The sequence below is a fragment of the Carassius carassius genome, chromosome 46, assembly GCF_963082965.1.
Source record: "Carassius carassius chromosome 46, fCarCar2.1, whole genome shotgun sequence".
NCBI classification, from domain to species: Eukaryota; Metazoa; Chordata; class Actinopteri; order Cypriniformes; family Cyprinidae; genus Carassius; species Carassius carassius.
The window spans coordinates 15443582-15458221 of record NC_081800.1 but is presented as its reverse complement, the minus strand read 5'-3'; the positions used below and the strand labels follow the sequence as shown (position 1 = coordinate 15458221).

At 37.7% G+C, this 14640-nt stretch overlaps 1 pseudogene; it reads left to right on the top strand.

The window, feature by feature from the left end:
- Positions 1-3001: 3001 nt before the first annotated feature.
- LOC132129021 (anoctamin-7-like) lies at positions 3002-14132 on the top strand (annotated as a pseudogene).
- The last annotated feature ends 508 nt before the right edge of the window (positions 14133-14640 follow it).

The following is a 14640-nucleotide window of genomic DNA, read 5'->3' as shown; positions in this document are numbered from 1 at the left end:
TGAATAATAACATTTGCATTTGTAATGACACTGACTTTGAAAGGGAAAAAACTAGTGGTCGTTAACTGTGAATCTTTTTAAAACAGATTATTGTATAGAAGTACAAGAATTTCAGAAAAATAAAGACAAATACTAAAATTATACAAACAATCCCAATAGTGGCATTTAAATAGACAATTTAAAACAGGTGTTTAAGATGTAGTTAACCCCAAAATGAAAATTGTCATAATTTACTCACTCCCAAAACAAAAGGAAGATATTTTGAAGAATGTTAGTAATCAAACAGTGGCTGGTAGCCATTGACCTTCATAGTATTTGTTCTACTATGGAAGTCATTGGCTACCAGCAACTGTTCGGTTACAAATATTCTTCAATAGAAATGATTTTGTGTTAAAAAAATAAAAATAAATAAATACTACAGGTTTGGAACAACTTGAGGGTGTGTAAATGATGAAATGTGAAAATAGAGAAAAATGCATTCATCAAATTACTACTTTATAGATAAACTAGAAACAATAACAAAAAGAAATGGCACCATCTAATGGTATCGGTGACATTATTGGACATAGTTGTTGTTAGCGTTTAATTCAAACCAAAATTGAACAAATGGCATCACTGCTATAGAACTTAAGTCCTCTTGTAGTTGTATAACTTTTAAAATGTTTTGATATATTTTGTATATATTGGGCCCATACTTCCAATTACGGTATATTCTTTCTTGTCGGGTGGCATTGTCAACTAATGTGCCGCACTTGGCTAAGGCACTGGTCCCAAACCCGAGAGGTCGTTGGTTCGAATCCAGGGTGGATAAGGTTGATCTGTTGTCCTGATGTACGTTTCGTTTCTGCCGTTTTTGGGAAGTCGTGGCCTAATGGTTGGAGAGTCGGACTCGCAATCGAAAGGTTGTGAGTTCGATTCTCGGGCTGGTAGGAATTGTAGGTGGGGGGAGTGCATGAACAGTGCTCTCTCCACCCTCAATACCACGACTTAGGTGCCCTTGAGCAAGGCATCGAACCCCCAACTGCTCCCCGGGCGCCGCAGCATAAATGGCTGCCCACTGCTCCGGGTGTGTTTTCACAGTGTGTGTGTGTGTTTACTGCTCTGTGTGTGTGCACTTCGGATGGGTTAAATGCAGAGCACGAATTCTTGGCTGAATGTCATGTCACTTTCATTGCTTCTTTCCCTTTTCCTTGGCTCTTTACTCCTGCGGTTCACTTCAATGAATGGAAGGTACTCAAACCCTCCTCACTTTAACTGCCCAACCCCATTCTCTTAATTTCTCTCCTCTCTCTGTCTGCACTGCTGCAGTAACATCAAAATATTAATGCACCACAGAGATTGGGGGGATGGGATGGGGAACATATCAAGCAAAAACATGGTACAACCCGAATTCCGGAAAAGTTGGGACGTTTTTTAAATTTTAATAAAATGAAAACTAAAGGAATTTCAAATCACATGAGCCAATATTTTATTCACAATATAACATAGATAACGTAGCAAATGTTTAAACTGAGAAATTTTACACTTTTATCCACTTAATTGGCTCATTTAAAATTTAATGCCTGCTACAGGTCTCAAAAAAGTTGGCACGGGGGCAACAAATGGCTAAAAAAGCAAGCAGTTTTGAAAAGATTCAGCTGGGAGAACATGTAGTGATTAATTAAGTTAATTGATATCAGGTCTGTAACATGATTAGCTATAAAAGCTTTGTCTTAGAGAAGCAGAGTCTCTCAGAAGTAAAGATGGGCAGAGGCTCTCCAATCTGTGAAAGACTGCGTAAAAAAATTGTGGAAAACTTTAAAAACAATGTTCCTCAACGTCAAATTGCAAAGGCTTTGCAAATCTCATCATCTACAGTGCATAACATCATCAAAAGATTCAGAGAAACTGGAGAAATCTCTGTGCGTAAGGGACAAGGCCGGAGACCTTTATTGGATGCCCGTGGTCTTCGGGCTCTCAGACGACACTGCATTACTCATCGGCATGATTGTGTCAATGACATTACTAAATGGGCCCAGGAATACTTTCAGAAACCACTGTCGGTAAACACAATCCGCCGTGCCATCAGCAGATGCCAACTAAAGCTCTATCATGCAAAAAGGAAGCCATATGTGAACATGGTCCAGAAGCGCCGTCGTGTCCTGTGGGCCAAGGCTCATTTAAAATGGACTATTTCAAAGTGGAATAGTGTTTTATGGTCAGACGAGTCCAAATTTGACATTCTTGTTGGAAATCACGGACGCTGTGTCCTCTGGGCTAAAGAGGAGGGAGACGTTCCAGCATGTTATCAGCGTTCAGTTCAAAAGCCAGCATCTCTGATGGTATGGGGGTGCATAAGTGCATACGGTATGGGCAGCTTGCATGTTTTGGAAGGCTCTGTGAATGCTGAAAGGTATATAAAGGTTTTAGAGCAACATATGCTTCCCTCCAAACAACGTCTATTTCAGGGAAGGCCTTGTTTATTTCAGCAGGACAATGCAAAACCACATACTGCAGCTATAACAACAGCATGGCTTCGTTGTAGAAGAGTCCGGGTGCTAACCTGGCCTGCATGCAGTCCAGATCTTTCACCTATAGAGAACATTTGGCGCATCATTAAACGAAAAATATGTCAAAGACGACCACGAACTCTTCAGCAGCTGGAAATCTATATAAGGCAAGAATGGGACCAAATTCCAACAGCAAAACTCCAGCAACTCATAGCCTCAATGCCCAGACGTCTTCAAACTGTTTTGAAAAGAAAAGGAGATGCTACACTATGGTAAACATGCCCCGTCCCAACTATTTTGAGACCTGTAGCAGAAATCAAAATTGAAATGAGCTCATTTTGTGCATAAAATTGTAAACTTTCTCAGTTTAAACATTTGCTATGTTATCTATGTTCTATTGTGAATAAAATATTGGCTCATGTGATTTGAAAGTCTTTTAGTTTTCATTTTATTAAAATTTAAAAAACGTCCCAACTTTTCAGGAATTCGGGTTGTACATAAAGAGATTTTTCTTTTTTTTTTGAGAACAAGAAAAGTCATTTGTGCTCAAAATGTTTGTCTCACAAATGCTCTTGCATTTGAATAGTGAGAAATATGAGCTATTTGTGGCTCTCAGCCAAGCATGCAGCACGTAAGACTGACCCAGTAGTCTGTAAATACAATTCAAACGGCTAATGGTAGACTTTAAATTGCTGTTAAGTACTAATGATTAGTGCAAGATACAAAATGCAAATAATGGCATTGCAACTAAAGCAATGTAAAGCCTGCAGCAGAATTCTTCTCTGATTCAGCCAATTTGTTCAGGACAATTCCTAACTTTCAGGTGGCAATGTGACATTTTACCTCTTTGCACTGAATATTTTTGAACTTTGATGTTCCATCCTTCCAATAGATTATATACTACTTTAGGCTACAAGATTTATGCTCCTTTTGAAACACAAAATTTAGTGCATCTATAGTTGATCTGAGACCGGATTTATGTGCAATTCTAATGCATAAAAAATTTGATCTTTACCTCAAGAGACTTTTGATTTAAGTGAATTGCCTACCTGTACATGATGCTGTGTTAAGTGTTGCATAGTATAATCTTTCTTTAACAGGAAACTAAATATATGCATTCTTGTTGTAAGGTGTGTTTACATGTTTTCCTCACCGAAGAGAAAAGTATAGGCTTGCAAGCCACTGGATTTACGGTAAGTAACCCTCTAAAGTGCTGAGGAGACAGTGTGATGCAATGAATGAGAGAGGGAGAGAGAGTGCAGAGATGCTGCAGAACCACTTCTGCCCCTGTCTTTTCTCATCCGCTTAGAGGCACTAAGTGCATTTACTTTGTCTCCTCTCCTGCAGCTCTTCTTTGGGGGAGGACACTTTTATTTCAAATTTAATTACTGTGCATGATTTATTGGATTCTGATGTTCTGCAGGAGTGCCTTGACTGGAATGTGGGACTGTGTATATAGATAGAAGCTCTGAATGTTAGTTAAACGACCTAGTCTCTACTAGCTCCACCCCAGCGTTTGATTCTAGCTGTCTATCATGCTGAAGAAGAGGAACCCTGAGGTGCTGATGGACCGGGAGGTTCTGCTGGATCTGGACTACAGTGGCGAGACTCATGGTCCAGACAGTTATGGAAGCCTGCAAAATGGGGGCTTCATCCCTCCTAGATATATGAGTGTACTGATCTGTGTTAAAAACGTTTGAGATGTGTTTGTTCATCGAAACAAGAGTTTTAGTTGCTGTGTGTCATCAAAGTCATTGCAGAGCTGTTCGGTTCTGTGCTAAAATTGCTGTCTAATTAGCACATGACTGCTAATGTGTTAAATCCTTAATGTTTTTACCTGTCACATCTCAATAAAACATACAATATAGTTGTAATTGTTGTCAGATTGTCATTTACAACAGTTAGTTCCAGACCTTGAATTTGATTTGCCAAGCAGCAGTCCAATTCCTGTACTTTTCACTGTTTGCTTGTCTGTGTTTGTGCATTCTAGAAAGGCTTACATCACCAGGTGGTGGTAACAAGTGACAGCCTTTATTAATGAGTCCTTTAAATCATTCACTCAACCTATTCCTTCAAAAACACTGATTAATTTCATTCTTTTGATTGATTCTTTTCACATTACACAACCTGGTTATCGTCACCGATGTTATTTCCAGTCAGAACACATTTTATACTGAAGCGCAGTTTGCATATAGGCCAAGATATTTAATGCTGGCCACAAACTACTAGTACTGATTTTTCACTCACTGACAGTTAATGGAGCTTGCCACCAACTACATGAATTTCAGCCCTGATTTTTCATTCGCCAACAGTCAATGGAATAGTTCACCCAAAAATGACAAATTACTGAAAATGCACTCATTCTCAGGCCATCCAAAATTTAGATGAGTTTGTTTCTTCATCAGAACTGATTTTGAGTAATTCAGCATTACATGCTCACCAGTGAATCATCTGCAGTGAATGGGTGCCAACAAAATGAGAGTCCAAACAGCTGCATGTTTGTAATAAATTAATCTTTAAACAGTTGTTTCTGGTTAAAATATGACTCCTCTATCCATAATATTGCTTTCTCCAATGAGAAAGTCATCTCATCTGAATCGGGAGAGAAATGCACAGATGACTGTTTACAATCAATATTTCTCACTTTTTCACTGGAGGAAGTGTTATGACTTATGGAGCATTTTGACGGCATCCATTCACAGCAGATGATCCATAGGTGAGCAAGAGATGCAATGCTGAATTGCTAATGATCATAATGGTATGTGTTGCTTTAATAATGTTGTCAAAATAGTTGACCACTGCAGCTAATGATGAGGATGACCCCATATATGTTTATTGTGAGCGGAACTCAAGCCCACCTGTTCAGCCCCCAGGCAACTACTTCAGAGACGGCTAAACAAAAATAGGTAAGGGTTTAAAGAAAGAACTATAAACACACCAACTGCATTGTTGCATCAGTAGTCATATTAAGCCTATTTATTCTTGCCTCAGACTTTGTCTTGGTGTGGGAGGTGAAGGTGCGTCGTAAGCGTCGAAGTCGGGGAAAGTCGCAAGGAGATGCGGCAGTAGAAGCAGTACAGGAGAAGAGCAGGTCAGAGAGAAGAAAAGCTCAGTTGGCCCAATGGAGGGACAAATTCATCCATAACCTCCAGAGTGCTGGACTGTTGATGGAAAAGGTTCAGCTATTAGGTTAATTTCCTCAGTGCAATGCCATTTATGGTACTTGGTATTGTGTTTCTAATAGTTTTCTCTTCATTATCAGGAAGAATCATCCAGTGTAAAGAAGACCGTGTACTATCTAAAGCTCCATGGGATGTGTTGGTGTACTATGCTGAGGAGTTATGTCTTAGAGCACCTCTGCAGGTTAGAGCCATGTTTTCATGTTCACCTCCCCAATGCAAATTCAGAGGGCTTATAATAACACTAGAATCAAGTGAATTGAGCTCTAAAATGAGTTGCATGTGTTCATTGATAGGTACAGCCACACCCACACTACAACACTTCTGCTCAAGTTCTTCAGAAGCTCTAGGTGTCGAAAATCATGAAAGACTCAGTCCCTAACCGTCCTGTGGATTGCTACACATGTGCCTTCCGCAAGTCCAAAATGGAAAAGTAAGGCTTTTTTTTTTCTCTCTCCAAGTACAAGATGATCATCTGCTTGCAGAAACAGATTTGTAAATATAGACATTTATTTTGATCTTCAGGTTTCTGGGCTCTGATGACCGTGAAAACTACTTCACCAACACAAGACACCGCATTGCGAGTGTGCAATAAACAGCCACAAGAAAAGCAGATTTGGGTATCACATAGTGATACTGTAATAAATTGTTATTATACACACTGACATACTTTTTTCCCTTTGTTTTTGGAATAAGTCTCTTTTGCTCACCAAGGCTGCATGTATTTTATCAAAATAAAAGTTTTCTTTCTTAATATTTTCAAAGCTGAATTTTCAACAGCAGTTGTGTCACATGATCCATCAGAAATAATTCTAATATCCAATTTGATGCTCAAGTAACATTTATTCTTATTATTATTCAAAGTGAAAAGTGACGTGTAGTCTAGTATGGTGTCGCATACATGGAATTTGTGCTCTGCATTTAACCTATCCAAGTGCACATGCGCGCACACACACACACACACCGTGAACATACAGCTGGAGCAATATGCAGCCATTTTTGTTGCAGCCACCAGGGGAGCAGTTGGGGGTCCGGAGTATCACCTCAGTCGTGGTATTAAGGGTGGAAGGGAGCGCTGGTCATTCATTTCCCCCGATCTACAATCCCTGCTGGTACTGAGACTCAAACCCGTGACCTTTGGTTTACAAGTCCAACTCTCTAACTATTAGGTCACAACTGCCCCACAACTTATTGTGGTACTTAAATATTTTTGAGGAAACCTTGATATTTTTCAGTATTCTTTGATGAATAGAATAGAACATTCAAAACAACAGCATTTATTTGAAAACATTTTTTTTTCTTTTTTACAATGTAAAAGTCTTTGTGACGCGATACATTTTAATGCATCCTTGATGTATAAAAGTGTTGATTCCTTAAAATCTTACTGACTTTTGAATGGCCATGTATATGATGGTGTATTAAATTATTTCAAGTGTTATGATAATTGCTTACACCTGTCCTCTTTGCAGGTGTATGAAATCTTAGCAAGGACTGCGTATGGCAGGAGGAAGCGTGCAGAAGTTGGAGTCGCTCGTCTGCTGAATGAGGGGGCTTTTACGGGTGCATTCCCTCTGCATGAGGCTAGGCACAAGACCCCATATACTACAATGCGCTTCAAACTTGTCGAAAGTACAGCTTGGTACACTGTTAGCCTTTTCTTTTTTTAAGGGCCCTTTTTGAGCTCCCAGGTTGTGACATCCAGCCTGATCAGTTGAGGCAGGTACTGTACCACTATTGGTCCAACTGGTTAAAATGGTATAAGTACTAGCCTCTGGATCACATCCGTGAATACTTTGGAGAGAAGATTGCATTTTATTTTGCATAACCAATAATTACCAAATTCTTTTGCGCACAGGATTTTACACAGTCTTTGTTTCGGGTATTTTGACAATGGGATCCAATACCCCAGCGTAAGTGTCTCCCGTATTATCGATTATCTGTGTTTCAGCTGCTGCACTGAACTTCTTTCAGCTCTACATGACTGACACATTTAGCACTCCTTTAAGCTATGTTACTGCTATCAGAAATAATGTCATATCAATGGCCTTTTTTGACCTTTAGTTGTTACTATAGCAACTGTTGACCGCATACACCTGAAGGGCTAATACCGATGCGTTGGAAATATTTGCTGCAGTTTACACCTTCAGAAGCCTTCATTTACACACTCTACCTCCTTGGTCTACTGATCTTAACATTTAACTAAACGCTTACGGAATTCTGATCATATTTCTAATATTTCTTTGTTTGATCAACACAATTTTACCAGGACAGCATACTTTAAAAACCGGCTGTATACTTTTATTTTAGCTCTAGCATTGTTGCCTGTTTCCATTTACCATCTACAGGAAGGAAATCTGTGAGAGTGGAGGACTTTATCTAATGTGTCCTCTGTATGAAACTTGTAAACCCTGGAATATGTCAGACACCTGTCCCATGGCCAAGGTAATCATCTCTGGCTGAAAACCTTCATTTGGGTTGGGTACTGTACGTGAAAGACACCATATTATAGCATTTAATATGTTTGTATAGTTTATGAAGATGTGTATAGAGTAAACTGTATACGGTTTTCTTTACGTAAAATATAGTTGTTTTATGTTGTGCCTTTTTTGGAACCTAGTCTGGTTGCTAATAATGATACAAAAAAAGAGAAACACTTGGAAATATAGTACTTCCTGCTTGCTAGTGTTTGTTCTCACCTCTTCTCAAGGTGGGTTACCTGTTTGATCATCCCTGCACGGTCTTCTTCAGTGTGTTCATGTCTTTGTGGGCTGTGACGTTCTTGGAATACTGGAAATGCAAAAATGCCACTCTCGCTCACCACTGGGACTGCTTGGATTTCCATGAAGAGGAGGTTTGACGTGCACAATGTTTTTTTTATTTATTTATTTTTTTTTATATTTTTTATAAGAATATTGTTGGAAGACTCAAGAAGGCGCTGTCCTTAGAATACAAACGTGTTAGATATTTTGCTGCAAAGTTAAAAAAATATATTTTTTAAAGGATGTTTAGATATTTATTATAAAAAAACAGGACAAAAATATGAAGAAAAAAAGTTTTTAATTAAAAAAAAAAGATTCTTTACAATGTAATATATGTTATATATATATGTAATATATATTTTTTGCCCTTTTCCATGTTACACACAACAGAAAAGGCACGGTTTTTACTTTAAGAAAAAAAACTTTACTTTTATCATTCCTAACTTTGTTGATTTTATTAGATTGGTAGTGTATAAATGTTTATTTATTTATTTATTTATTTTTTAATCTCCTCTGCACTTGCACTAGCTCTTGAACTCTGCACACACATTTTTCTTCCAGGCTGGGAATATTGCCAATATCTCCAGCAGTTTGGTGAACCTGGGTTTGATCTTGCTGATGGGGCAGGTCTACACGGCCCTGGCAGAACAGCTCACTAAATGTGGTAGGCTTTCTACACACATCAGACCCCATAAAGCAACACATGCCCAGGGCTTTAAATCAAATCAGCCCAGTGTTGCCATTTTCTGTGGTTCAGGGTAATGAACCTGTCCATCCACACTTGCTTTGAGAATCAATAAGCCATTAGGACTCTAGTCTTTAGACCTACTCTCTGAGGCAGTTACAATAAGCTCCGAGACTCACACACACACACCATAAAATAAGTCTCAATTATCTTGTTTACCCATATATTCCTAAAACCATTTTTCTCTACAGAAATGCACAGGACACAGACACAATATGAAGATGCCTTAACATTCAAAGTCTTCATCTTCCAATTTGTCAACTTTTACTCGTCGCCCTTCTATGTAGCCTTCTTCAATTGCAGGTAACCTTTAAATTAGCCTAGCAGAAAGAAGTAATCATTTGTGCCATAATTTTCTAGATCAAAGCTTTCAGTGCACTTTCATTGCTCTTTTATTGGAGATTTGTGGGCTATCCTGGTCATTATGGCACACTGTTTGGAATACAGAATGAGGATGTGAGTGCTTTTGCCTTTATTTGAATGAAAATACCTAAGTCTCAATACTGCAAAATCAAAATGATTTTACTTGGTCCTCTGAGAAAAGCAAGCCAGCACTGTAGTTCAGTGCTGCAGGGTGGGTACAGCAGTCTTCTGTGGAAGTGTATGTGTGGGTCAGGCTTAGATTAGATTAATTAATGAACATCTTAAATGCAAAATCTTTCCTGTGAGGGTTAGATTTATGGGTAGTAGATAAAAATATCAAATTAGAAATAAAACGACTAAGATCATAGAAGCTGTGTGCTTTCATGCATCAGTATGAGAATAAAAATGTGTGTAAACATGAGCAAGAATAGCTTTATGAATCCTGATTGATTTGATTATTGATGCATCTGCATATATCACTGTAGGGTGCAATGAGCAGGCAGATGACTGTATCACTGCCAGTACTGCAGCATATCTCTTCTTTAATGTGGCAGTTCTAGTGGTTTTAGCACTCCCTTATCAATAATGCATCACCAGAGTCAAACTCGGGCAAAACTGAATCTTTCTAAATTAGCACAGTTGAATTTTAGACCTAGAAATAGCCTCAGAAGAGCCATCATCATCATCAACAAAACACTGTGTTTATTGCTTTGGCCGTCTCATTCTCTCTTTCTCGCTCACTGCTTTTCAGTAAAATAAAGTCTTGGAGACAGAAACAGGCCTTATCATCTGTGAAAAAGGCCCAGAAGGCAGAGGAGCCCAAGCGCTGGGAGCAGGACTACGAGTTGATTTCATGTGAGGGGCTTTTTGACGAGTATCTGGAGATTGGTAAGATGATAATATTTTACTTTTTTAATGAGATTTAAAAAAGTGAACTTACCAATCCCAAACTTTTCAACAGTATCAGTTCCATTGTAGAAAAACATATTTTTACCTACATTAATCATGTAACTTATTATAAACTGGATGTGATGTTTTTGTATAGAGTGCTCTTACTATGCTTGTAATGATCTTCTTTGCTGCCAGTCCTGCAGTTTGGCTTCATCACCATTTTTGTGGCGGCCTTCCCTCTGGTTCCTCTCTTCGCACTGTTGAATAACTGGGTGGAAGTAAGGCTGGACGCTTATAAGTTTGTATGTGTATACCGGAGACCTTTGGCAGAGCGAGCCCAGCACATCGGTGTGTGGTTCATCATACTAGAGGCGCTGTCCCATGTGTCTGGCATAGTCAATGTGAGTGCCTACAAAATGTTTTATTTTTTTTATACTTAAAAGTATCAGATTTTGTTGCCAAAAAAGGTCCTATTGAAAGGTCATAATTCATATTGAAATGGCTTTGCCAACAAAATTTCATAGAGTAATGTTTGATGTGACTGCACCTTTAGTGTGGTACTTTTTTGTAAACACATAAATGACTCCACTTGTTACATTACATTATCTAAAATTACCTTTTTAACATCTTGTAAGGATTCAGTTTCTTGTTTCTCTACAGGCTCTCCTCATTGCATTTACCTCAGATTTTTTGCCTCACCTGTTGTACCAGTACAAGTTTAACAATGACCTGCATGGTTATGTCAACTTCACACTGGCTTACTCTCCACCCAGTTACAACTACTCCAGTCATACCTTATGCAGGTAACAGTGCTGCTGATGCTGTTCTATAGTGCAAGTAATCTGAAATCAGACTCTCTCAGTTATGCATTGTGTATCAGTTATGCATTGCAAAAATATATTCCTTATTTAAGGATATTTTTAAGTTATTATTTTTTTATGTTAGTTATGTTCTGCTGTTTCTCAGGAGTTTCTTGGCTCTTGTACTGTTTTGCAGTAGAGGGGGGAATTTTTAATCAAGGCAGTGAACAGTAAAATTATAGCTGTCAGCACTGTTAAGTTTTCTTCTCTTGTCATGACTTTTCTTTTGTTGTGTTAGATATAAATCATTTCGGGATGAGAATGGGAAATACACACTGGTGTATTGGGAGCTTCTGGCTGTAAGACTGGGCTTTATCATTGCCTTTGAGGTGATCATTGATCTTCCTCCTGCAAACCACAACACAGTCATATTCTTCCATGAATTTAAACTCCCCAATATATGCTGAGACCAATTTAAAATCAAAATTAACCCCATTTACTCTGGTAGATAATGTCACACTTTCATTAAAGATCCAGCCTTGGTATTTGTTGAAAACACACACACACACACACACACACACACACACACACACACACACACACACACACACACACACACACACACACACACACACATATATATATATATATATATATATATATATATATATTTCTTTTTTTTTTTTTTAATTAAATAAAATTATATTGTACAGAAACATTCAACAAAGAGACCTGGAATTGCGATCGTAAAATGCCAGTTTACTTTGTCTGTATAATGACCTTATTGTTTACGATCTCTTTATTACTGTCTAATAATTATTTCTTTTCTGTGATCATCTTAGTAATAAAGTGTGTGTATTTATCCTCAGCATGTGGTGTTCTTTGTCCTGCGTGTCATCGACTGGATGGTTCCAGACATCCCTGAGTCCTTGGAGCTGAAGATCAAGCGGGAGCATTACCTGGCTAAGCAGGCACTGGCTGATAAACAGGAGGCCCTGCTGGTGAGTAGCTTTAGGTGATGTTAGTGCACACCATACAGTGCCTACTCACTGTGAGCCATGCTTGTTCTCATTACCACTCTCACCAGAGAGCTCAGAGACTTGAGCAGCTGACCTGATCCCTCACTCCCTTAGCAGGCAATGACTCTGCAGGCAGCATTTGTGCACAGAGGTACATCACAAAACTAATTTCAAACCAACTTCTGAGGAAGCAATATGGTATGAAGCAATTTGCAATTTCTTTTTATTTCTATTCCTGTCTATTGTCACACAAATTTAATAATAAAAATAATAATAATAATAAAAAAGGAATGTCATAGTTTTAGCACTCTAGTGAAAGTGGAGCAAAGACCTTCGTACTTATTTTACTGCCCTGGTTTCTGCACTCCACATATTCTGTAGAGTAGAGGGGGAAAAAAAGATCAAAACATTTTCAACCCACTTTTCTGGAAAATATGTAAAGATGATGCTCTGCTTTTGGTTGAGGTCAGAGTGTATATTTGGCTACATGAACTGGATTCTGAGCAATGATGTAACCAAATGTTCAAGATTATAAGGAACCAAATGTAAAAGTTTAAGAGTCTACCATTGAAAAACTCATCAGCCATCATTCTGAATATTGCCAGGATTTCAGTGTTTGCGTTGGTTATGACCCTGTTCTAGGGCCATATTGTTTATAATTAAAAAACATTGTGTCTTTGGTAGTGTGGTGTGACAGGGCCCTTGTGTTTGTTGTCTTTTACCCAAAATAAAATTTATTAAGACTTGTAGTTTATATTTGTCTTTGGATATTAAGCTAAAATAGGAGAAAGTTTTTCAATATGTATATAAAAGACAAACTGTACCTTTAAACAGATGGTACAGATCTAAAAAAAAAAAAAAAAAAAAAAAAATATATATATATATATAAATTATAATTAAACTTGCTTGTCATCATTTACTCAAATTGTTCTAAACCTGTAGGAGTTTCTTTGTTCTGTTGAGGACAAAAGAAGATATTCTGAAGAATGCTGGTAACCAAACAGTTGCCAGTAGCCAATGACTTTCATGGTATGGGAAAAATACCATGGAATTCAATGGCTACCATCAACCATTTAGTTACAAACATTCTTCAAAAATATTTTCTTCTGTGTTCAGCAGAAGAAATAAACGTATACAGGTTTGGAACAACTTAAGGGAAAATGATGACCGTTTAAATTTTTGGGTGAACCATCACATTAATAAAATATTCTGACTAATTGAGGATATCTCTAAACAATGGACTTCTTTCTTTTTTCTTCTTATTTCTCTGCTTTTCTCCTTGTATGCTGGTCCTTGAAGCAAGCAAAGCGCCTCCCTACATGAGACTGACCTGGCTTCTCCAGAAGGGGGCATAGTCACTAAGAAAATGCAAAAGTGATCCAAAAAAGACTTGTTTTGAGAAAAAAAAAAAGCAATTGGACTGAAACTGGGCTTGGTTCTGTGGTGTTTGATTGAGCGGATGTGCGTGTGTTTGTAAGCATGCATTTCAAAATATAGAGGTCCATGCCAAAACTTCTAGACTACCACCTCTACTTTAACAAACAGCTGTTTGCATACTGTATGACTTCCTCTGGCTCCATCTATACTAAGACTTGTGATCACCTACACATCTCACTCTTTCTGCCCTTCTGGTAAATTATATATGCCTATTCGGATTTAGTGGGAGGGCAGGGAGATTTGCTTTTCTACATGATTACTAAAGTATATATTTGTACTAATGACAAAATGGAAATTGTGAAAGAAATCAAGAAGCTTATTCTACATTGTGTTAGTGTGAAATGCTTCTCTGAATAATACCTTAATATATTTGCATTTATCATGTTTATCTCTGCGCTGTTTAAGGAATTATGTTTTAAAATAAAGCTAGTTTTAGTAACTATTGAAAAACCATTGAAGTGTTTACATGCTGGAGGACAGGATTTAAAAGTATAGCTCAGCCAAAAGTGTAAAACTCATGTCATTGCAAATAAAAATGACTTTCTTTGTTCTGTGAAACACAAAAGGAGACACTTTAAATAATGTTCACACTGCTCTCTTCCGTATAATAAAAGTGAATTATGATTTGGGCTGTCAAGCTTCAAATAAGCACTGTAAAACAGGATCATAAGTGGTCAATGAGACCTGTGCATTATATTTCAAATTTTCTGAATAGAGATGCATTATTTGGGCAAAATATTTAATTGCAATTTATTTCTGATAAAAATTAATTGTGATTTCAAAATGCGTAAAAAAAAAAAGAAATAAAAAAAAGGTTTACTGTGATTGTTTAGAGGTCTGCATGATTTGGCAAAAAAATAGTAATTATCAATATAATCATGTCTTAAACAGCCTTATGAGCATTTATTTTTTACAAATTTGGAAGGATGGTTGGTTCATGTTGCGTTTTTAAATGAAC